The sequence below is a fragment of the Camelus dromedarius genome, chromosome 8 (assembly GCF_036321535.1).
Source record: "Camelus dromedarius isolate mCamDro1 chromosome 8, mCamDro1.pat, whole genome shotgun sequence".
In the NCBI taxonomy this organism is placed as follows: domain Eukaryota; kingdom Metazoa; phylum Chordata; class Mammalia; order Artiodactyla; family Camelidae; genus Camelus; species Camelus dromedarius.
This window is the reverse complement of record NC_087443.1, coordinates 15,875,550-15,897,980: the sequence shown is the minus strand read 5'-3', so window position 1 is coordinate 15,897,980 and position 22,431 is coordinate 15,875,550. Positions and strand designations below refer to the sequence as shown.

At 42.2% G+C, this 22,431-nt stretch overlaps 1 long non-coding RNA gene across 3 annotated transcripts in view; it reads right to left on the bottom strand.

Moving 5' to 3' along the window:
* Window positions 1-20,978, bottom strand: part of LOC105097404 (uncharacterized) — a 40,714-nt gene extending 19,736 nt beyond the window's left edge. For all 3 annotated transcript variants that reach the window (XR_004139559.2, XR_004139563.2, XR_010381888.1), the window contains exons 1-2: window positions 19,203-20,978; window positions 18,342-18,485 (exon numbers count right to left, since the gene is read on the bottom strand). This is a non-coding gene — a long non-coding RNA (uncharacterized LOC105097404). The remainder of the gene's footprint in view (window positions 1-18,341; window positions 18,486-19,202) is intronic.
* Window positions 20,979-22,431: the final 1,453 nt, after the last annotated feature.

Here is a 22,431-nt window from a genome sequence, read left to right as displayed (position 1 = left end):
TATGTTTTCACATTTCCTTCACTTTTATTTTTTGCTTTGATTTTCCACCAAATACATCTTTCATCAATCCAAGATTTGTTTTGGAGCATGGTGTAATATTGGAGGACGTTTTAAAAATGATTATTCACTTGTCCCAAACAACCCATCTTTTCTCACCTGTACCACGTTAGCTTGCATTCAGTTCTCAGAGGTTTATTTCCATTTCTGGGTTTTCCATTCTGTTCCACTGAATGGTCTACTGCTTCTAGCATCAGTAGCACATGTCCAAAGTTCCCCTCCTTATTCTTCCTCTTCAGGATTCTCTTGGAAATGTTTACCTCTAAATTATTTGACACGAATTTTAACCATCACTATGTCCCCTTAAAAAGAATTCTTAGTTTAGTGAGACTTTTGATGGTAATTATGTTAAGAGAATTAACTTTCACTGAGAATCAGTCTCCTATAACAGTGTATCCAGGTACATGATATGTCTCTCAATTGGTCTTATTTTATGTCCTTCTTTAGCTTTTGGTGTCTTTTTTCCTTATGTAAATCCTGTATATTTCTTGATATATTTATATTTGGGTTTTTTCCATTTCTTTATTGTGATGGTATATTACTTTTTCATTACAATTTATAAATGATCATTGGATATCTGTGGGTTTGTTTTATTTTCTTTTGCTTTTTATACCAGGAGTGAAGAAAATTTTTAAGCCTTAATTTTGTAATACAAGACAGAGGAGACAGTTTCTGGCAGTACTTAAGGAAAGCACAGACTGGTTGGTGTAGATTTCACCGATGTCATAACTGAAGAACAGTATGCAGATGAAAAAAAATCAAGTAAAATGCAAACATGGAAGGCAGAGGGGAACAAAGAGGATTGGGGAGAACGTCTGAAACTGAAGAACAATCCTAATGCTTCTGGCCAGGCCAAAGGAGAGTCCCGGAGCCTAAGTCACCCAATAAAGAAATCCCACTTCTTCCAGAAATGGGCTTGTACTGTACCCCTACTGTGCTAGTCAGTGGTTAGGAGCAGTTGTGAGAAACATGGTCATGGTACAAAGATGTGGATCCAGAAGGACAGTCGCTGGGGCGTACTAATGTGTCCTAAGTGGGCTCCCGGGTTTGCCCAGGACTAGGGGACTCTTGGGACACAGGACTATCAGTGATAAAATCAAGGCAGTCCTGGGGAAACTGGCATGGTTAGTTCCCCTCTCCCTAACACTGCAGGCCTGATCTGGGCATTTTCTTGCTGGCATACTCCACATCTCTGTGGCTCCTCTTAAGATCATTTCTGCTTATCACGGCAGCTTACAGCTGGAAAATGTTTTCACCCTCTTCCTACTTTGGCCATCTAGCCAGAGAAGACAGCATTTGTGATTCTGAGATTCCTTAGGCAGAATAGGGTATTTGTAACTTTTCTTGGTAGCTCTCAGACAATGAAACTCTCGGAGAATGCAAGTTAAAATTTCAGCTCTGTCCTGTTTTACTTCCATACTTCCCCATCAAATCCAGACTAACCCCTGTGTCGTGGACCCTCCAGCACTCTGAGAGCACAGAGCAGACCTACTTTGACCCTCCCACAAGGGCCTTTGCTTCCGAGAAAAGGCAAACGTTGGCACTGAGCTTATTTCCTCAGGACTACAGTCAGCCCCCTGTGCATTTCCACCTTCAACAAAAATGGGTGAGCATCTCTGCTTCACAAAGTCTTAAGCCATTTTTATTTGCTCCAGAATCTGAGCCACACATAGGACCTCTTAGGCTTATAGGGGTTTGGTGCCAAGAAATTGTTACGACCATCCTCTTGGTGGCCAATTTTTTGTTCACCAGAAACAAATTGGGTGGCTCAGCCTCCAACCTGAGACCCAAGTGGGTTCTCATAGGGGAAGAAGGTAGGCAAGAGCTTAGCATCACTCTTTAGAACCTTGCATGGGGGGGACTCAAGTGTTAGCAGAGTGAGGCATACCTACATCCACTTTGACTACTGAGGTCTTCCTTGTTTCATATTTATTTTCTTTCTCATGTTTTCTATCTTTTTAATAGTAAATATAGGCTTTTGCATAGATATATAGTGTGATTTGTCCTAGTTAAATAATAAAATAGCTTTAAACATGCTTACAGAAATATGAGATCAATTAAATTTTATCTATTAGATTATAAACCATATAATTAATAAACATAAAATTCAATACTGGCCTACAGAAAAATAAGCATATTTTTGGAAAACAATATAGCGTTGAGAACTTGCTAATAGAAACTACCCAAATCAATGAGAGTTATATGAATTATTAAGTCATGGTTTGGGAAAAATCAATTAGTGATAAGAACTTAATGACACATCGCAACATACACACCAAAATAAACTTCCGATTAGCAAAAATGTTCAGGCTTTTAAAAGAAACCATTAAATATTTTAGAAGGAAATATGGATGAGTGGTATTATTTACAAGTGTTAGAAGATTTTTCAAGCATAAACAGTGGAAGTTATAAAACATCAATACCTCTGGCCACATAAAATTGGGACCAAGACCTTCAGTGTAAATGCAAACATACAAAAGGCATTCACATGCACACTTAATAAAACATTCTTACTTGTTTACAATAAAGGAACTAAACTTTTTTTTAACGATCAAAGGATACCCTCAGTTCACAAATTAACTGTCAGTACCAGAAGCTTTCTATTCTTACTTGATAGGAATAGTGGTTCAACTTCATTATCGTGTTCAAGACATTTGCTCTTTGGTTCTGTGAGAATTTAACCCACTGGGATCTTGTTATTCTCACTACCTTACGGGACATCAAATGTACCCATTAGGCGGGGGATTCTATGCTGCTGCTATTGGTTGTATAGAAAATAGGAGGTAGTTAGAAAGTTCTGGGAAAAAAATTACTTTGCCACTTATAATTTATCTCAATCCTCTTAAAAAAAATCAGCATTACCCATTTAAAGAAATATTTCCCCCAAAGTTAAGCACAAATTCAAAATGTCACCTTGGCATCACATGTAATTTAGAACTGACTATATTAACATTGTTTTCTAACAATGACCAACAGCTTTGGTGGATAAATGAAATTTGTGGTTTGGGGTATTGACATGCATAGTAACAGCTCAATTTTAGAAAAGTTGTTTTTCTGTTTTGTTTTGTTTACAAAACCTAATCCACACAGACATTCTTTTTACCTTCTTTGAATTGCTCTAACAATTTTCTTCAAATTTTATATGAGAGGATTGGAGGAGATCTTATGACACTAAGAAGCAGCATGAACTTCAGAATCTCAATATGGAACAAGGACCAAAAAGCACACAGAACATGCGGGGCACAGGTAAGCACCTGCCCACCTGTCAATTTCCCAAACAGAAGGGAAAAAAATCACATTAAGTTTTGATGAATTTGGAAGTCAGCTTTCTTTGTACTGTCACAGTAGAAAACATTATCTTTCACCCAAATTTAAAATATAAAATGACAGACCTCTTGGCAGAGTTAACACTGACAACATGAGACTGCCCGGCGGTGCTGGGCTCCATCTCCCTAGGAACATTCTGCACCAGGCCCTGCTTGCTTGATTTACAAATTCATACCATAATTCAGTCACTTCAGGTTTTTGGTTATGGTTCATTTTGGTTTCCTTTTCAATAATCATTATTTCCAAATACTATAAAAACAGAACCTCTCTTTTCTTCTTTCTGAAAATCCTTTAGCAAACATCTGCTCCAATCCTCTACATTTTGCCTCTTCTTCCTCCATCTTCTCCCACCTCTATCTCTTTCATCACCTAGTTCAGAATTTCTACGTGAGTTATTCAGACATTACCGACATCTCCAGGTTACCAACAACTGCTCTTTAACAGGCCTCAGGACTGCGAAGGGGGGCGATGGGTTGATCAAAGATAAAATATATCTTGTGTGAAATCAATCCAGAATACCTGAAAGAATTTCCCATCTTGCAGGTCTTAAATTTATCACTTTAGCCACTTAATAAATCCTTCTGTGTAAAAGATGCTGTTAGCCTGGCACACAATCCTACTTGGCATATTATCTCCTAAGAAGGATAATACTAGAAGAAGGATGGGAAAATCACTACTAAACAACCCCTCCTGGGGTCTATGGGTCTCCAGTCTCCCTTCATGCACATGGCCAGGCCTCCAGCAGAGGGCTCTCAACAAGCAGTGCCCACCTGCCGAGTATCAGGGGGTTGAGTCCTGCTAACAAGCCTTCTGTTGCCAGCATCCTCAGTCACACAAAGGGGTGCCCCTGGCAGCTGATGGGAAACTGACACATTGTGCATTTACAGCAACTTTTACAGGACAACCTTGAAGCATTTCACTCTTTTCATCCCTTAACCATGTTTCCAAGTTGGATCAACTCAACTCCGCTTTACAGGCACTAAACTTTATTTCCCCAGGTTTCAATGAGTTGAAACGAGCCAGGCTCATTTCAGGACACAGCAGTCATGTGCTCCTAGGCCCCAAGACATACCCTTCCACACTGCCTCCTGCTGCTGTCTTGAAGACAGTAGAAGAGAATTCTTGCAGGGGTAGGATGGCTGTCATTGGCACCCAAGTCCCCATGTCTCCCCAGATGGGGTTCAGACACTGGAGCAAGGCCATATCAACTGGCCACAAGCCTAGGCTCTGGGAGGAGCAACTTCTGTGTGTCTCTGGAGACCCAGCCACTGCCCAGTTTCCTCAGACAGATAGGGAGAAAGATGGGTAGGAGCAGCAGCATAAGTGAAGGAAGCGTGGCCCGTGGTCAGCAGGAGATCATGGAACAGCACAAATGACAGGGAATGGAAGGTACTTGAGCATTCATGCACTCATTCACTGGGCATCTGCTGAGCATTTTCTGTGTGTTAAGCTGCAAGAATGAAGAAGACAGTCCCTACCCTCTGGGGAGGAGCAGCCAAAGATTTTAAGAGAATTCCAACACATGAAGCTCAACTGTCAAGAAACCACAGTCACGAAGAAATTTATGTTATAGGGTTGATTTTTTTACAGCTCATCTGATCTGAACCTACTTTTAACTCATGGTCTTACAATGCAAGTAGATAAAAACAGACTCATGGGCATCTAAACATGCACTGCCCCATACACAAAATAGCTTCATGCTTGTGGAAAACCCACGAAGACCCTTGCGGAAGAAGGATGCATCAGCAGTGAACAGGGAAGGGGAGGGTACGGAGCTAGTCTGTACGATGCTCTGATGGTGGGTCTGCGTCACCGCACACTTGCCCAACTCCAGACGAAGGACGGCACTAAGGGCGACTCCCCAGGGAAACCAGTGGGCCTTGGATGATCAGGATGTGTCAGTGCATGTTCACCAATTACAACAGACATACCGCTCTGGAAAGGAAGGTGACAGAGGGAGAGGTCACACGTGCTGCAGCAGAGGGTGTGCAGGAAATCTGATCTCTACTCAACTTTACTGTAAACCAGAAACTTCTCTTAAAAAAGGTTAAAAAAAAAAACAAAGCAAAACAGAAAGCCCACTAGGTCACAGTGCTGACAGGTATCCTAGTCCAGTCCAGCTGCTGCAGCAAAGCACGAGAGACAGAGCGACTCTAACAGCAGCACCCACTTCTCATCGTCGAAGAGTCTGTGACATCCGAAGTTCAGACGTTGGCAGATCGGGTGTCTGGTGAGCGTGGCTTCCTGGTTCACAGACGGCCACCTTTCTGCTGAGTCCTCACGTGGAGGAGAGGACAAGGGAACTCACCGGGGTCTCTTCTAGAAGAGCACTAATCCCATCCATAAGACTTCACCCTCATGACTTAGTCACCTCTCAACCATCACACTGGGGCTAGTATTTCTTTTTCTTTTTAATGGACATTCTGGGAATTGAACCCAGGCCCTTGTGCATGCTAAGCATGTGCTCTACCACTGAGCTGTACCCTACTTCCTGTAAGTTAGCATTTCAACATATGTACTGAGGGGAGAGGGGACACGGTCAGTCTGTGGCAACAGGAATCCTGGGCATCCAACCAGCTGACTCACTCTGAGCCCTCTCTCCGCTCAGAGCCCTCTCCATGGCAGCGACCGAACCCCTGCTCTCCCGCCACCTGCCAAAGTGAGCCACTACACAGCTTGCCAGGCATTTGGGCCTCCATGCTCATCCTCTGGGGTCCAAGATTTAAAGCAGTCTCCACTTGGAAGCTCAAATGTCTTGATCTGCAAGCTTTACCTCCACACACCATTCTCAGATGACAGTTCAATGGGACAAAATGCAAACCATCTGGGCATATGCCAAATTAGAGAGTTCCCATTCACCAGCTAGCCATTTCCTAATCTGCGCCAAACTCTCTGCATGAAAAGCTCATTTAAATCCTAAATCTCTTCTGTAAAGAGAGATCACTATCCCACTTTTACAGATAAAGCAGCCGAGGCTGAGGGAGGTTGAACGACTCACCTACAGTCAACTTGTTTGGAGTGATCCGAGGAGTCAGCCCTGTGGGCCATCCCAGGCCAACACTCAAGATGGTATCCACCACCTTTAAGAGTGCATAGGAGAGTAAGCAGTACCTTTGACATATTTCCCTGGTGTCCCTAAATGCCTCTAGAGCCCAGCTTTGATGAAGCAGGGTTTTCAAGAGCAAAAAGCAAACCCACTGCCCCTGTAGGATTAGCAAGCTGATCGCACTGCTGACAATGGCACCATCTAAAGCAAATTTCCTCAGATAGGTCTCTCCACAAAGCATTAAGTTCCAGTCATGAGAGAAACACATTGGCAACGTGACTTGGCTTGGGGGAGAAGCAATGACCTTCCCTTGAGGGTTGCACTGAGTTAGTGTCTCTTACAACACAAAATCCAAGCCCTCATAGGACCTTCCCAGTAAAGCCTTGTAGGCAGGTTTCTAACACTGGGGAAGACTTCCTGCTGACTCCTTCGGGCATGTTAATATTTCATCATTAACAGATATGTATTAAGTTCCTATCATTCATGAAAAGAATCAGATTTAAAAGAGAGGATTCCTTTTCATTAGTAGCTTACAGCCTGACTACACAGATAAAGACTCATAAAAGACACACCTGGACTTCAGCAGGTTTAATCTTCCTTAGGAACAACTGGACAGAGGAACGAACTCGGTCCTGGGCTTGAGCACAGATGGTGTCCGGATGGTGCCAACAATATAGTTTGAGTGACCCAACGTATCATCCAGAAAGGAGAAGCTACCTTCCCTCTCTTGCCTGAGTGGCCTGATCCACTCATTTTTCTCCCCCAAATGGAGTATAGTTCATTTATAATATCACATTCGTTACAGGTTCACAACAGTGATTCAGTGCTTTTATACATGATGCTCCATTTAAACGTATCATAAGATATTAGCTACATTCCCCGTGCTGTACATTCCATCGTTATATCTTATTTATACTTACTCGTTTACACCTCTTAGTCCCCTTCTATCGTGTACCTCTCCTGCCCTTTCAGTCACTGTTTAGAATTAAAGGTTCTAAAGCTTTAAAATGTAAATGTTTATGGAAAGGCAGTATGTACAGTCACTCATCTCCTTTACCGTTCTACCTTGAATTAGTCTATGGGGTCAGTTTCAACTGTCTAGCAGAGCCTGGAGGCTACAAAACACGGGTCAGCAAAGTATGTAGGTGAATCTGGGGCCTGGAGGATGACCTCTGAGCAGGCGGCTGACCTGGGTCTGCAGGGAGAACCCGGAGATGAAAACAAAAAGACTAACAGCACAGAGAGACTAACCTTGGTCTCCAGACACAACTACAACCATGTCCCAGAAAACTAAGAAACTGACCCTTCTCTCTGGCCACACAATAAGGAAAGGAAAAAAGAACCCTCTTCTCAGAGCAAATAAACAGAAATGACTTAGATAGCACGTGCGCTGCTACCGTCTGACACCGTCCAAGAACATCCTTCCTTTGCTTTTTCTGTAGGTCCTATGCACACAGCCGTTGGTTTACTTCCTCTGACCTGTATTATGACCACTTTGCTTTCCTACAAAGCTGTCACAGAGGCTTGACACTTCATGAACAGTATGCTAGCTTCTATGGGTATATCACTAGTTTTAGGATTGAAATAATGATTATTGTATTCAAATCAGCATCACCAAGTCACATGCTAAGAGCTGTAGCCCTAGGGTGGGTCTTTGTTTTCCCATACAATCCTTCTCTGATATCTCATTAACGGTCAGCTGGATGACTCTTCACCTCCCTTCCACCAAGGATAGTTTTCATTTTGTGCCTGGGCAGAGTAAACCGACTGGCCTTGAGTGCACTCCGGGGACACTGACCCCCCAGAGCATGCTGGCAGCATCTGGGTTTGCCCAGGCCCCGTAGGGGAAGCGTGGCTCTACCAGGTGTCACAGCTGATTTAATGAGAAGAAAGATGAAAACCAGCCAAGGGAACTGAAGCTTGACAGCCTCCCTTAGGGTCTGGCTAGTGAGAACCAGAGTAATATGGAGGAGACTGGAGGAGATCACCTCTGGTCCAAGATTCACAGGTGGTGTTTGTTCTGACCCCCGAGGTCCATCCCCAGAAATGCCCCCACCTGTGTGCAACACCACAGTGTGTGCTGAGAAAGGAGAGAGCTGAAGCTGGTCAGCTTCTGGGGTGGGATGAGGCTGAAGCCAAGGGCCTACAGGGTGGAGGGGGAGTCGGGAAGAAAAAGAATAAAGGCAAAGATACATTTCCCTTTCCCAAGAGAAGTTTGCATAAGCTAAGATGTTCACAGGAAAAGCTCAGATGGTGGCAGATTTTTTGCTTCCAAGACAAGAAGGGGGATAAATGATCGTCCTGTCTTACTTAAAACTACAGCTTGATGGTCAAAAATCTTCCCAATCCTATGCTGCTTTGTCAAGCTTCTACAAGGACAGTCAACCCATTCAGCCTCTGTGTCCACATAGGAACAATAAAACACAGAGAAAGAATTTAATGACAAAGGCAACTGCAGGAGACTTTTGGAACAGACATCAGAACGTCTATTTCCTAGTCTGCAAGGCTTGTGGAATGCTTTATTTCATTTCTTCCTAGTATGAGAGCCCATTACCATGGCAACTCCCTGAGAACTGGGTGTCTCATGGGGCTAGGTGGGGCTGGCTTGAGAATCCTCCTCATTGGGGGCACAAAAGACCCTTTACTGAGACTCAGATCCTTTGCTGGTTCCCATTTCCATACATACGTGCTGAGGTACTTTGGAATGGTTTGGGGATTCAAGAGTGAGCATCATGCAAAAGAAGAAATTAAAAATGAAGAAATGAGGTCGCTCAGTGAAGCCTCTTCAACAAACCTGGATGAGAACTTTCTCCTGCTGACTTGTGACTTTTTGGCACAGGCGCTGTAACTGCTCTGCTACCTGCTCTGCGTATGTGAAGAAGTCCACACGAGGGGGACGAGGGGATTGATTACTCACAAAGTTCTGAGTTTAGTCAAGTCCAAGTTCCATACCTCAAGGACCTACCGTTATCCATTTTGCTGATGGGGAAACTGACTCAAGGTGAGATCACCTGATTATTAGTTAATTATGAGTTAAAAATGAGAAATGGCCTAGCATGGATCACAATCTACAGCTATGATAAACAAGGTCCTACTGTACAGCATAAGGAGCTATATTCAGTATCTTGTAATAACCTATAATAAAAAGGAACAGAAAAAAGAATATGTATATACATGTATAACTGAATCACTATGCTGGACACCAGAAACTAACACAACATTGTCAATCAACTACATTTCAATTAAAGAATTTTTTAAATTTTTATAAAAAATCCACAGCTATGGTCACATGCTGAAACATGGATGATCCTTGAGGATAACATGCTAAGTGGAATAAGGCAGTGGCAGAAGGACAAATAATGCATGACTCCCCTCATTCAAGGGACCTTGGGCCATCAGACTCACAGAAGTGAGAAAGAATGGCGGCGGCCAGGGGCCGGGAGGTGGAGGGAACAGGGGGCTACTATTCTGTGGGTCTAGACTTTCAGTTTGTCAAAAGGAGAAAATTTTAGAAATCTGCTATACAACCTGCCTCTAAGTTAACATCTGTACTCTACACGTGATTGTTGAGGGAAGATTTCATGTTAGGTGTTGTTTAATCACAGTTTTTAAAACCTATAGCCACGAGTGGCTTGGAAGAGTTGTGTCTCTGACCCACCCTAGTGCTGCTGCAAAGAACACTTTGAAGACATATACTACAAAGGACACTACCTACAGCCACAGCTCCAGTAAGAAGAAATGACAAACATGGGCAAGAGACATGAACTGACATCACACCAACAAGGGCAAACAGATGGTCAACACGCACATGAAAAGAATATCAACCCTGGCAGACATTAGGGAAATACAAACTTAAACCCCAGTGAAAAGACAGCCCCCAGAATGGGAGAAAATATTTGGAATCATATGTCTGATAAGGGTCTAATATCTCAAATATATAAGGAACCATTACAACTCAACAATAAAAGGACAAACCAATTAAACCTGGGCAAAAGGCTTGAATAGACATTTTTCCAAAGAAGATATGCAAATGGCCAATAAGCACACAAGAGAAGACACTCAAATCAACAGTCATCAGGGAAATCAAAAATCAAAACCACAATGAAAGAACCACTTCACTTCTAGCAATGATGACTAGAAGCAGTAAGACAGAGAATAACAAGTGCTGACAAAGATGTAGAGAAACTGGAGCCCTCACCCACTGCTGGTGGGAATGTAAACTGGTGCAGCTGCTTTGGAAAACAGTTTGGCGGTTCCTCAAAAGGCTAAACAGAATTACCCTGTGACCCAGCAATTTGACTCCTAGGAAAATACCCAAGAGAAGTGAAAACACACATATGCACAAAAATTTGTATGTAAATGTTGTCATAAATATTCACAGCAGGTCAAAGTGGAAACAACCCAAACTGGTAGTTGCCCAGAGCTGGGAAGAGGGATATATTTGGGAGTGATGGTAATGGGCTCTGGGTTCTTTTTGGAGAGATGAAAAGGCTTTGAAAATAGATAAAGATGATCATTGCATATATCTGAAACATATACTAAATACATGTATACACATATATATTTAGTATACACATATACTAAAAACCATTGAGTTGGACACTTTAAAAGGATGATTTTTATGGTATGTGAGTTATATCTAAATAAAACTAAAATACAAGACATAACAATACACACCTATCAGAACAGCTAAAATTAAAAACCAGTGATAATAGCAAATGCTGGCAACAATGCAAAAAAAAAAAAAGTCACCCATAAATTGTTGGTGGGAATATGATTCAGCCACTTTGGAAAATAGTTTACAAGTTTCTTTAAATAATGACACATGGACTTACAATATGACCCCGCATATGAAACTCTCGGGCATTTACTGCAGAGAAATGAAAATGTCTAGCCACACAGAAACCTATGCATCAGTGTTCAGAATAGCGTTTTCCATGGAGTTCATACCTGGAAACTCCCCAATGTGCTTCAGGGAGTGAGTGATTAACCAAATGCTGGTCTGTCTGTCCGTAACACGGGCTTATTACTCAGCAATAAAAAGAAACACAACAACTTGGATTAACCTCAGGGAGATTATGCTGAGTGAAAGAAGGTCATCTCAAAAAGTTCCACAAACTGTATGGTTCTACTCATATGACACTTGAAATGACAACACTCTGGAGTCCGAGAACAGAGGAGTGGCCACCAGGCTCTGGGGAAGGACCATGGAGAAGGTGTAGCTGTGAGGAGCAGCACAAGGAGCTCACGGTGATGGGGCAGTTCTGTGTCTTGATTATGTTGGTGGTGACAGAGCGACACACACGAACAAGTGTGTGTAACTGGCAGCATCCGAAACTGTTCTGAGGCATCTCCGTCAGCGCTGTGGGTTTTACCAACATCACCACCTGGGTCTGCTGCTGCAGCTGATACACAAGGCGCTCAGTAGGGAAGAATGAGTGAGGAGCATTGAAGACTTCTCTCCGTTTCTTTGAAACTGTCTGTCCATCTATATCTATTGCTAAATAAAAAGTCCATTGTGTTTTTTTTAAAGTAACTCTATAGTAAAGGCATTCACCAATGTTTAAAAATAATGACTGTGTTTCAGTAAACCTCATCGTCAAAGACAGAAGTAAACAAATGACAAAGTGCACAGTACAGCCACCAGTCATCACCTCTGCAGCCTGTTGGAGGGAGCCCCCCATCCAGCGTGAACTGCACATACACGATAACAAGTCACGGACTTCCCATGTGCACCTGCTAACTTGCATATGCTCACTTGCCCCCTGGTTCCCCGCAGCAGCCCTGCTGTCCTAACACACCCTCGTCCTCATCTCTGGGCTTCCATTCATGCTCTTCCCTGTCTGGACTCATCTTCTCCCCTCTCCACCTCTCCAAGTCTGCCCCACTTTGGAAGGCCCAGCATCGGTATCCATTCTTCCACATGGGCCAGCTGTATCTCTCCAACTAGATGCTTGGGTTTACACACCAGGTCGTCTTCCTACTACATTCTCCGTAATGCACAATGCAGTGCTAGGAACATAGGGAATATTCAAACATCACTGGTGATGGAGTAAAGGCCTGCCTACTTCAAGGTCTTTTTATTCTCACCCCTGTGAGCTGTGATGGAAAACAGGTATACACATGGATGTGAAAGCCAAGACACAACATTTCACATTCAACCACTACAGTGTAATTTTAAATATGTCATTTCAGTTGTTTTTTTTTTTTCTTATTAAATCACAGTGCTATGGATGAAGCATAGTAGGTATAATCTGACCCATTTTACAGATAAGGAAACTTAGCTCAGCGTGGTGACATGATACACAAAATCACAAATGATACCGAGTCAGGGTTAGAACCCAAGACTCATCCTAAAGCCCGACCGAGACGCAAATTGCCACTTTGAAACTTTGGTTTTAAAAAGGCAATTTACTCACAAATTCAGATGTACATATTCCCAAAATGGAATGTAACTTTCACAGCAGAAAATGTGGTACTTTGCCAACACCTTGGGGGTGGCTGAGGCCTTGTAGGAAAAGAAAAAGAGGAAACGTTTTAAAAGTGGGGATAGAAGAGTAGCCTGTGATGAGGGGGAAGAGTCCCACTTCCAGAATGTATCCTCAATCCAGCCATTCCTCTCCAGCGCCACTGCTGTCCCCTGTCCCAGCCTCCAGCAGTCAGATCACATCACTCCACTCAATGGCTTCCCGGAGCACAGAGATCTAAACTTCTTGCCTTTGCTTTGAAAGCTCCAAGTGGTCTGGCTCCTGCTCACCTCTGCAGACTCACCTGCTTCCATTCTTCCCCACCAGCGACGCTCCCTTCACACCTTTCCATCCCTCAAGTATGCCAAGCAGAGTCAGTCTAACACAACAGCACTGGCTCTTCCTTCTCCTGGGGTCGCTTTGCTGACTGATCTTTGGACGGCTGGCCTGTGTCATTCAGATTTCGGTGTAAGTGTTAGCTCTTCAACCTAAAGTAGCTACTAGTTCCACTCTGTCAATGACCTCTCTTTTAATTCTTTGCCAGACATATCATTATCTGACATTTTTCTTATTGCCCGATGTATTGATTGATACATTAACCATCTCTTCCTAATCCCACCACAGCGTAAGCAACAGGAGGGAAGGGAACTCTTTTTCTTTTGTATTCCCAGTGCCTGGCATACAGCAGGTACTCAATAAATATGTGTACAACGAAGGTCTGAATGAATGAATGAATGAAAAAAGACCACCACCCTACCTACTTCACAATTCTGGCTCTATTTGGCCAAATGAATGACCCACTAATGACAATTGCAAAGTTACTAGCCTTCGACTACAGGGTAAGTGAATAGGATGACCCTCCATACCCCCAAAACACTTTGAAAAGTGTATACAGTAGATTCCTGAGCCACACAGGGGAAAATCTACATATAACAGAGTTGGCTCTCTGCATCCACAGTTCCACTGCATCCCTGAACTCAGCCAACCACACTGTGGAGTACTGTAGATTTAATATTGAAGAATATCTGCATATGAATGGACCCATGCAGTTCCAACCCTTGTTGTTTAAGGGTCAACTGTATTATAGATCAATTGACAAGGTGATGAAGCCCCCTCTCTTCTATGAAAGCATCCTGAAATACTCAAGGCCTCACTGGTTACTCACTCATCACCCCCCTTACTCACATTCAGCCCTTGTCAGGGCCAACTTCCCAGGGACAGCTGCCTGCCATGCATCACCTCAGAGCCAACATCTTAAAGCTCTTTCTGGTCCAACTTGACTCCCCAGATTCTAACCTCTGGTGTCTCCTTACCCACAAGGCCCCATGGTTCTCCATTACTATTTTATCAGAACCCCCACAGAGACCTCTTGCAGGCAGGTCTATTGAAGCATCTTGGCCCAATCCCTTGTCCAACTCCATCACATCCTATTGCTTCCAACAAAGAATGATGCCAAGAAACACTGTCCCATAGTGTTCTGAGCATGGACCCCAGAGCCACACGACCTGGGGGTAACCAAAGGGAAGTTATTTAACCTCCTTATGCCCCGGTTTACTCATCTGTAAAATGGAAATGATAACAGTATGCCTACCTCCAAGGGTTTTGTGAGGATTAAGTGAAAACATTTGTAAAACATTTAAACCGTCTTAGTTACTATCATTATTGCATAGAATTTAGTTTAGGATAAACAAGTCTCTACACAATGAGGGAAACTGGAAGAAAAGCTCACATTAAAATAATGTCTTTACTAAGTTTTCTAATTCTTAACTTTGGAAAAGTTAGCAAAACCACTAACACTTGCCTCTAGTGACACTGAACTCATTCACTGCAAAAATAAAAAGTCAAAAGGTTTAGGAATTTAGATAGTGTTGATCAATATATACTTTATACTGAACAAGCATTTTCCTACCACTTTGCATGAACTATTCTAAGACTCTGCAGATGGATCAATTCGGTCACACAGAGATCTTGCTAGAGGCCCCTAATGGCAGTGCAAGACTGAGATTGGGACTTCAGGTGGCTGGCTCTGGGAGCACTTGAGGAAATCAAGTTTACATTATTATTATTAGTCACAAGGCCTCACAACTTTTCATTTTCTCCTAAGTATGGGCAGTAAAAGCATGGACTCAGGGGCCAGACAGTGAGTTGAAATCCCAGCTCTGCCACTCACTTGCTACATGATCCTAGCAAGTTAGTTAACTTTTCTATGCCTGAGTTGCCTCACTTGTAACAACACAAGGACAATCACCACACTGACTGCAACCAGGAAAGGAGCTATTAGATGTAAGGTGCTTAGGACACCGCCTGCCACATAGTAAGCACTGAACTGAGGTTAACTGTTGTTATCAGCAAGTTGTAGACACAGAGCACCTGGTGTCTGCAAACAGTATCAGCCTCTGCAGAAAGCAGGGCAGAGGAATTGCCGGTGTGGCATTTCTAAGGGGCCAGCAGGGCCTCCCCATAAACACACTTCTCTCCTAACCCCCAACTACTTGAAATGTTAAATGCACTGAGAAGGTCCCCACCACATGGCACCACGTGCGTTTGTGTACAGACTTTCTTCACTGTGCAGACTTCCGTGAGAACAAAGGCCTGACTTCCTCCACCTCCTCAGCACTGGACCTGACCCCAGCCCTAAGAGATGCTCCATGAATGTGGAACAAATCAGTGCACACTCATTCCTTTGCATTTTAAGTGGCTTTAAATTTCAGGTACCTTCCTGAAAATACATAAAATGAACTGAACTCCTGAACAAGCATCTTGACGATGATTACTGAGAACTGAGCTGAGGGAGGATGATGACAGCTTCCCACTGCTTGCAGCTCTGGCACATTCAACCCTGTCTGGTCCCACAAACAGAGACAAAAATTTGTCCATTTTGAAACACAGTCTAGGGTCAACTCTGACTGAAGATAACTAAGCAAATTTACTTTTACAAATAAAAGTATGTTTCCAAAATGCTTCCCTTGCCTCATAAATGAAAAAAGGGGCTTTTTCTCTTAAATCCCATCAGTTGTTTCTCTTTAGTCAGGTAATCCAAAACATAAATATTTGGAGCAAAATTTATCATGTTTTGTTCACCACAGCCATGAGGCATCTGAATTAGTGAGGCAAAGCCTCACTAATGGAAGAACCAAGAATATCTCCTGAAAGCACAAGATATTTAATATGTTCAGTAAATCCTCAACTAACTGTACCTACTGGTGGCAAAGAGACTCCCTGTGAGAGCAGAAGGCACCTGACCCAGAAGCAGTATCGTTATTCCACCGCCTGGAGCAGAGTAGAAACTGTGCATCAAGCTTTTAGGAAAACTGACCAAATAAGTGGTACTGAACTTGCAGGTTATGTGACAAATTAGGAGACTTTCAGCTCAAGGACATGGCATATCTTAGCAAAAAGTAAGTTTAAAAAAATTCTTGGACAAAAATGTCAGAAATTGATCAAGAAACCATCATTCTTATATAGGAAAAACAAGGCTTTATTATTAGTATTCTTCACAGAAATAGAACTTTACTCTGATTTCCTTACTAATACACTACAAGTTCTTGAGAAATGACATTTCTAAGAGCAGGGGTTGTGGTATGTTTCAAAGTGCTCTATTCAGCAACAACAAAGTAGAACTAACAAGTGTTTCGAGCATTTCAGTGAATCTCAGGATGAAAAGGGATTAGAAATATTCTTCAAAGTTAGTTATATAAAGTTATACAAAACACACACTTTACCCACATTCTAACACCATAACTCAGGAAAATACATAAAATTTTTCACATATAGAGGCTGAGTTCTAATTCTGACCCCACTATGGTTGAACTGTATAGAATATCCATCATGTGGCTTATTTTAGAAATATACACCCTTCCAAGTCCAGATACCTAGTGAAAAGCTGCTTCTAAAGAAACTGAATCCACTAAACAGAGGAAGAGCTTCATGTGAGTAGGCTGCAGCCATGTGAGCGTATGATGTCTTAAACATTAGATGTTAACGCAGTGAGGTAAACGCTGCTGCAGGCTATGCTTTTAACTATTATTACCACTGCAGGTTATGTTTTTAATATTCAAAGTGAACACAGACTCTCAAAAATTTCCAACAGACAACAAGCTAACATTCTTGCATCTGGAGTACCAAATAGTTTTTTTTTTAAATAAATAACCATATAATGGTAAAGCTTTAAAATCTATTACTGAAATCAAGCTTTACAATGAAACCTCACAGCACTTCAATAACCATAGGCAGACTCATTCCAATGTAAACAGCAGTGGGGTAATTTAAAATTCTAGGCTCCTTCCCCTCCTGTGTATGTGCATGTATGCGTGTGTTATGTGTCTATGTATATGTGTGTGTTATATGTGTATGTATGTGTGTATGTGTGTTATGTGTGTATGTGTATGTGTGTTCGCATTTCTGTATGTGTGTTATCTGTGTTTGTGTGTGCACCTCAGCCACCCGTGTGTTTGCTGCATCACTCAGCATCTCAACACTGTGGGAGGTGCTTAGGCATCTCTGAGCATCCCTGAGTAGAGAGATTATTTAATTCTTTTTAAGAATTTTACCTAAGGTTCCCCAAAAAGTCCTCACTAGAGGCACTGGTTGTTGGGGGTTATAATAAAAAGTGTGATACCTGCAAATGAGATTTAAAAAGCATCTGAAAAAGTGTCCCCGGTCCTGACACCTTAAAGACCTAACAGACTATTTAGATGTTTTTAATCTACACATGGCCTTCAGGTACATGTACAGCACAACTCTATAAATAAACCATTTGCATGGAAGCTCTGTTGGACAGTTGAAAGGACTTTTAGACTGGTTATCAAAAGGTAACTAGGAGAGGGTGACCCAGCCAGTGGGCAGCTCCTGCTGTGAAGGTTACTTGTGTTCTGCACAGAGAACTGCTCAGGCAGCAGTGCTCAGTATATGGTGATCAGAAGCACTCATGGAAACTTTTCAAAATATGCAAGCCCTAGCCATAACCCCAGAGATTCTGACTGAGCAGACTGACAACAGAATCCAGAGATTCATGTATTTGCAAAGCCCCACAGATGGTGCTGGCATTCACCAGTGGTCAAGAAGCTCTGCCCTTAGAATAACCCCTCCCTCCAGCCACAGGCTAGTATGGCCTGGCTGTTCAAAGAGTGGTTTGCACACCAGAAGCATCTGCATCACCTGGGAGCTTGTGAGAAATGCATAATCTGTGGCCCCACACAGGCCTCCTAAACCAGGATCTGCCTTCACACAAGTTCCCCAGGTGCTTCACGCGTGCTGATGACTGACAAGAACTGGTCCAGGACACACATCTAGCAGCCTTTCTGTCATCAGCAGTGGGTACCAACTAAAATCATTTTGCAACTTCTTCTCATTAGGACTAAGAAAATGCACCTACAAATTGATGAAAAATATATATTATTATATGCAAAGAAACCAGCAGTGATGGTGACACACTCTGTTCTTACCAACTGCAGCTGATCTGAACTCTTTCACAACCGCTCACTGTATGAAGAGGGAGGGGGAAAAGACGTTCTCAGGGTAGTTTGTCACCTGCTGTCCATCAAGTCTAATAAGATGCATTGCGAATAGGATTTTTCTATCCCTTCAGCCTGTTGAGAAAAGGAACACAATTAACATGGTCTCTACTCATCTGTTTACAGAGAACTCTATGCAGATAGTCTGGCCTGTGCGTGGTTAGATAAGTACCCACGTCTTGATTTTTGCTTCAAATCTGTTGATAAATGTTTACGTTCTAGTTAAATTTGATAAAACATTTCATACAATGGCAGTGGAAATGACAAAGAAAAAGATGAAAATGTGATGAGAAATCCTTTTAGGTGGGTCCTATTATTATCCAAAGAGGCAGGTAAAATACCTTGTCCAAAGGCACCCTTGACAGAGCAGGCATGCGAACCCAGGGCTCACTCCAGAACACAAGCACTTATCCCCTATTCTGAGCCATCTGTTTGCATACTCTCTTTGAAAAAAATCTACCAAACCTCTTCTACCCATACTGAGGAATTCCAAAATTCAAAATCTACATACCAACTTGGCATGATTTAAGAGGATCCCAACATCACACAGATTGTGAATGCAACTGACTTGCTTTCTAGTCACCCTATAAATTTAAAGGAACATTGGCAATTACTTCTAAAACATAGATGGGATATAGTTTTCCATTCAGATGGAAAACCGTCGGGCATTCCCAGGAGGGTGAAGAGGATCTACTAGGTCTTGCCAATAGATTTAACCAAGAGAAAAACCACTTTCTCTTTCCTTTTCAACTATGAATTTCTATTTCATTTATTTAGACTTCAAATACTTACCTTCACTAAAACTCTATGGGTGACGGCATCAGAAATAGCAGGCGAGACAGCTGTGACTGTGACAGGAATTTCTCCCAGGTGTGCTGGTGTAACTGGGAAAAGAAGAGTTGCCCCATCCTCACTGGGAACCAGGACGGTCTGCTGGGGTCCTGGGGCAATGATTTCATTTGAAGCCATCAGACTATCAAAATCATCACTTTTCTCTATGATCACCTTAAACTGGAAGAAAAAATCATCAAAGGCTTTGCATAATAAACTTCCTCAAGAAAATGCTGCTTTTGGTGTGGTTCAATCTGTGAGGCCCAAGCTTAGAGAAACATGAGACAGAAAGGTTCAGCCGAGGAGAGGGTGAAAGCGTATCAGAAAAGAACCTCATTTCTTTCCTATGCTTTCCCACTCTACCTTAAGCCATGTGGGGAAAGTGCATTCTTAAGTTCTAGTTCTCACATTAAACTCCCATGAACATTAAATTCTCTCCTTTTCCAAAGCCTGTGAGTGGTAAGGGTGTGCCCAGAAAAGGTATTGCATGTCATGGTATTGCCACCAGCCTGACTCAACTGTGTCATCCTGGGACTCTGGTCCCATTAGAAAAACCTGACACCAATAGAACTGAAATGTTATTTACCCTCATTGAAAGTCTCTGCTAAAATTATTCCCAAAAAAGTATGATATTAGTCCTGGAATATTAGTCCTCAGATATTAGTCCTGGAAGCGTATATTTGTTGTACATTTTTGTAAAGTATCCCAAAGTTGCTAAGCTCATAAAGAATAGCATTTCTCTGGGTCTAAGATTTTATTAATTGTTTTCCCATTTATTTTCTCATCTGTTTTTCAAAAGATTGCCTTTGTAAGCATCAGGGTGCAAACACACGGGTAAGATAAAGAGTTGAGATGGTCCATCTTGGGTTTCATGGGAAAGATGTCATAGAAGGACAAGGGACTAGGGAAGAATTCTACCAGCTTCACTTGACCATGTGCTTCAGGTACTGGAGGAAAATAGGGGCAGAAGGAGCCACTGACCCAGAATAACCAGATGTCAAGACCAAAGAAGATAATCTGCTCTTTAGTAAGACCAAAGAAACATTTAATAGAATTGAAGGAGTGAGGGCATAAACAGGGTGGGAGGACAGGCATTTGAGATGTCAGCGGTAGAGTAGTGTTCAGGTGATAACGTGACCTTGGGTGACCAGTGTTGCCACAGTGGTGATCACAGGATACTGCACATTAGATGGACCAACCACATGGACATTCAAATCCCCCAGGAGGACAAAAGTAAGACTTTGAATCTTTTGTGAGAGTCATCGATGTAGGAAGAGGAAAAGGGAAAGTGGCTGACCTGAATGTTGATCAAAGGATTTGTAATTGAAATTTTTGAGAGTCAAGTGATAAGGGCCTCTTCACTTGGGGTTGTTGGACAATGATCTTGAAGTCACCAAGAAAATACTGAACCCTATGTACCTACTGACCCTGAATGAGCAGACAGGCAGAAACGTTCATGTCAGTGGCTTGAGAAGGTTTCTAGGAACATGACACACTAGTAAGAGTATCGGCTGCTTCTGCTACAGTAGAAAGTAGAAGAAGGTTCTCAGAAAAGGTAAAGGATACAAAAGCATTACTACGAATAGAATGAGTATTGCTGTGGGCATCAGGGTTCAGGAAGTAAACACGAATCAAGGTGAGTAAAGGCTGAACCTGACAGAGAGAGAATGGAAAACACTATTGGAAGGCTGTCTAGGAGAGATGATTACATGAGGACAGCTAAATGGGCCATGTGTCTTTTAATACATGCATCACTTCACAAGTCTTTATAAAATTGTTCTTTTAATCTCAGGACAGACACTCAGCTGTCCAGTGGTGGCAAGAACCAACCTAAAGCTGGAGACCCTGGGGCTCAGTGTGGAGTAACTGGAAACACCTGACAGAATCAGGGAATTCATGGATAGAAAGCAGGAGAGTTCTAGAGTCTTTCAAGATGATATTCATATAATTTTACCTAAAAGGAAAGAGAACAACTTCTAGAATTAACCATTCTCATTGATACATTTCCTTCAGTCAAAACATTGCATGACTTCTTCCTAAAAGCACACTTAATATTGTTAGTTGGGTGGTCATCTCTACTTACCAATCCAGGGAACTAGGATGTACAAATGTGACCCCGCCCAGGAAGAACTCAGTGTGTGTTGTGTCTAATTCCAAAATAACAGCAAAGTTTGTAATACAAACTGGAGGCAAACGATCTTCCAATAGGTCCAAAAATACAACCATGTCAAGAAATAACAGAGAGCACATGGAAAGCATTCATTACAAAGATCTAGGCAGGAGCCAAAAACACTCCACGTCATGGCCCGGAAGTACTTCCAAGTACAGTAAACTCCACACGTTGTAGGATCAAAGAACAGAAAGTGAAAACCACAACATCCATGTTCAACCAGAAAGTACTCATACCCGTATAAGTAACTTTAAATACCTGAGATGAAAGACCTAAATACTTTAAGTCACATTGCCAGGTTTTACTTACAAACACCATCAATGTCACTCTTCACAAGGTTTGTGTCTTTCAATACCCAGGGCCACACTCCTAGGAAGAGTAATTTTAATTTCCTTTTAAAATATAAGTTTAAATGTTCTCTAAATTATCAGTCATCCTTACTCCTAGCTCACTCTTGATCACTTGTTTTTGTGCAAAATATGAAGATACTCACCCCCATTTTTTTTTTTTACTATTGCTCAGTTTTGAGAGTTTAGGCACACACATGAGCATACATTCTCTCATACCCAGACAAAGACACAGACACATATACTCTCACACTCTCACAAGCAGAAAAAGCCATTTCAAAGTCAACAAAAGTGATATAAAAAAAGAAATTATTCATTTAATGACAGTTCCATTCTTTATCTAATAGAATGATCTCCAGGTGCATCCTGGTTGCTGCAAACAGCATTATTTTATCCTCTTTTAACGTATTCCACTATAAACACACACACACACCCCCTGCAGCCTCTTTATCCAGTCTTCTGTCAATGGACATTTAGGTTGTTTCCATGTCTTGGCTATAGTAAATAGTGCTGCTATGAACACGGGTGCATGTACTTTTCGAATCCGAGTTTCCTCTGGGTATATGCCCAGGAGTGGGACTGCTGGATCTTTGGGTAAGTCTATTTTCAGTTTTTTTAAGGAATCTTGATACTGTTTTCTACATTGGCTGCACCAAACTACAATCCTACCAAC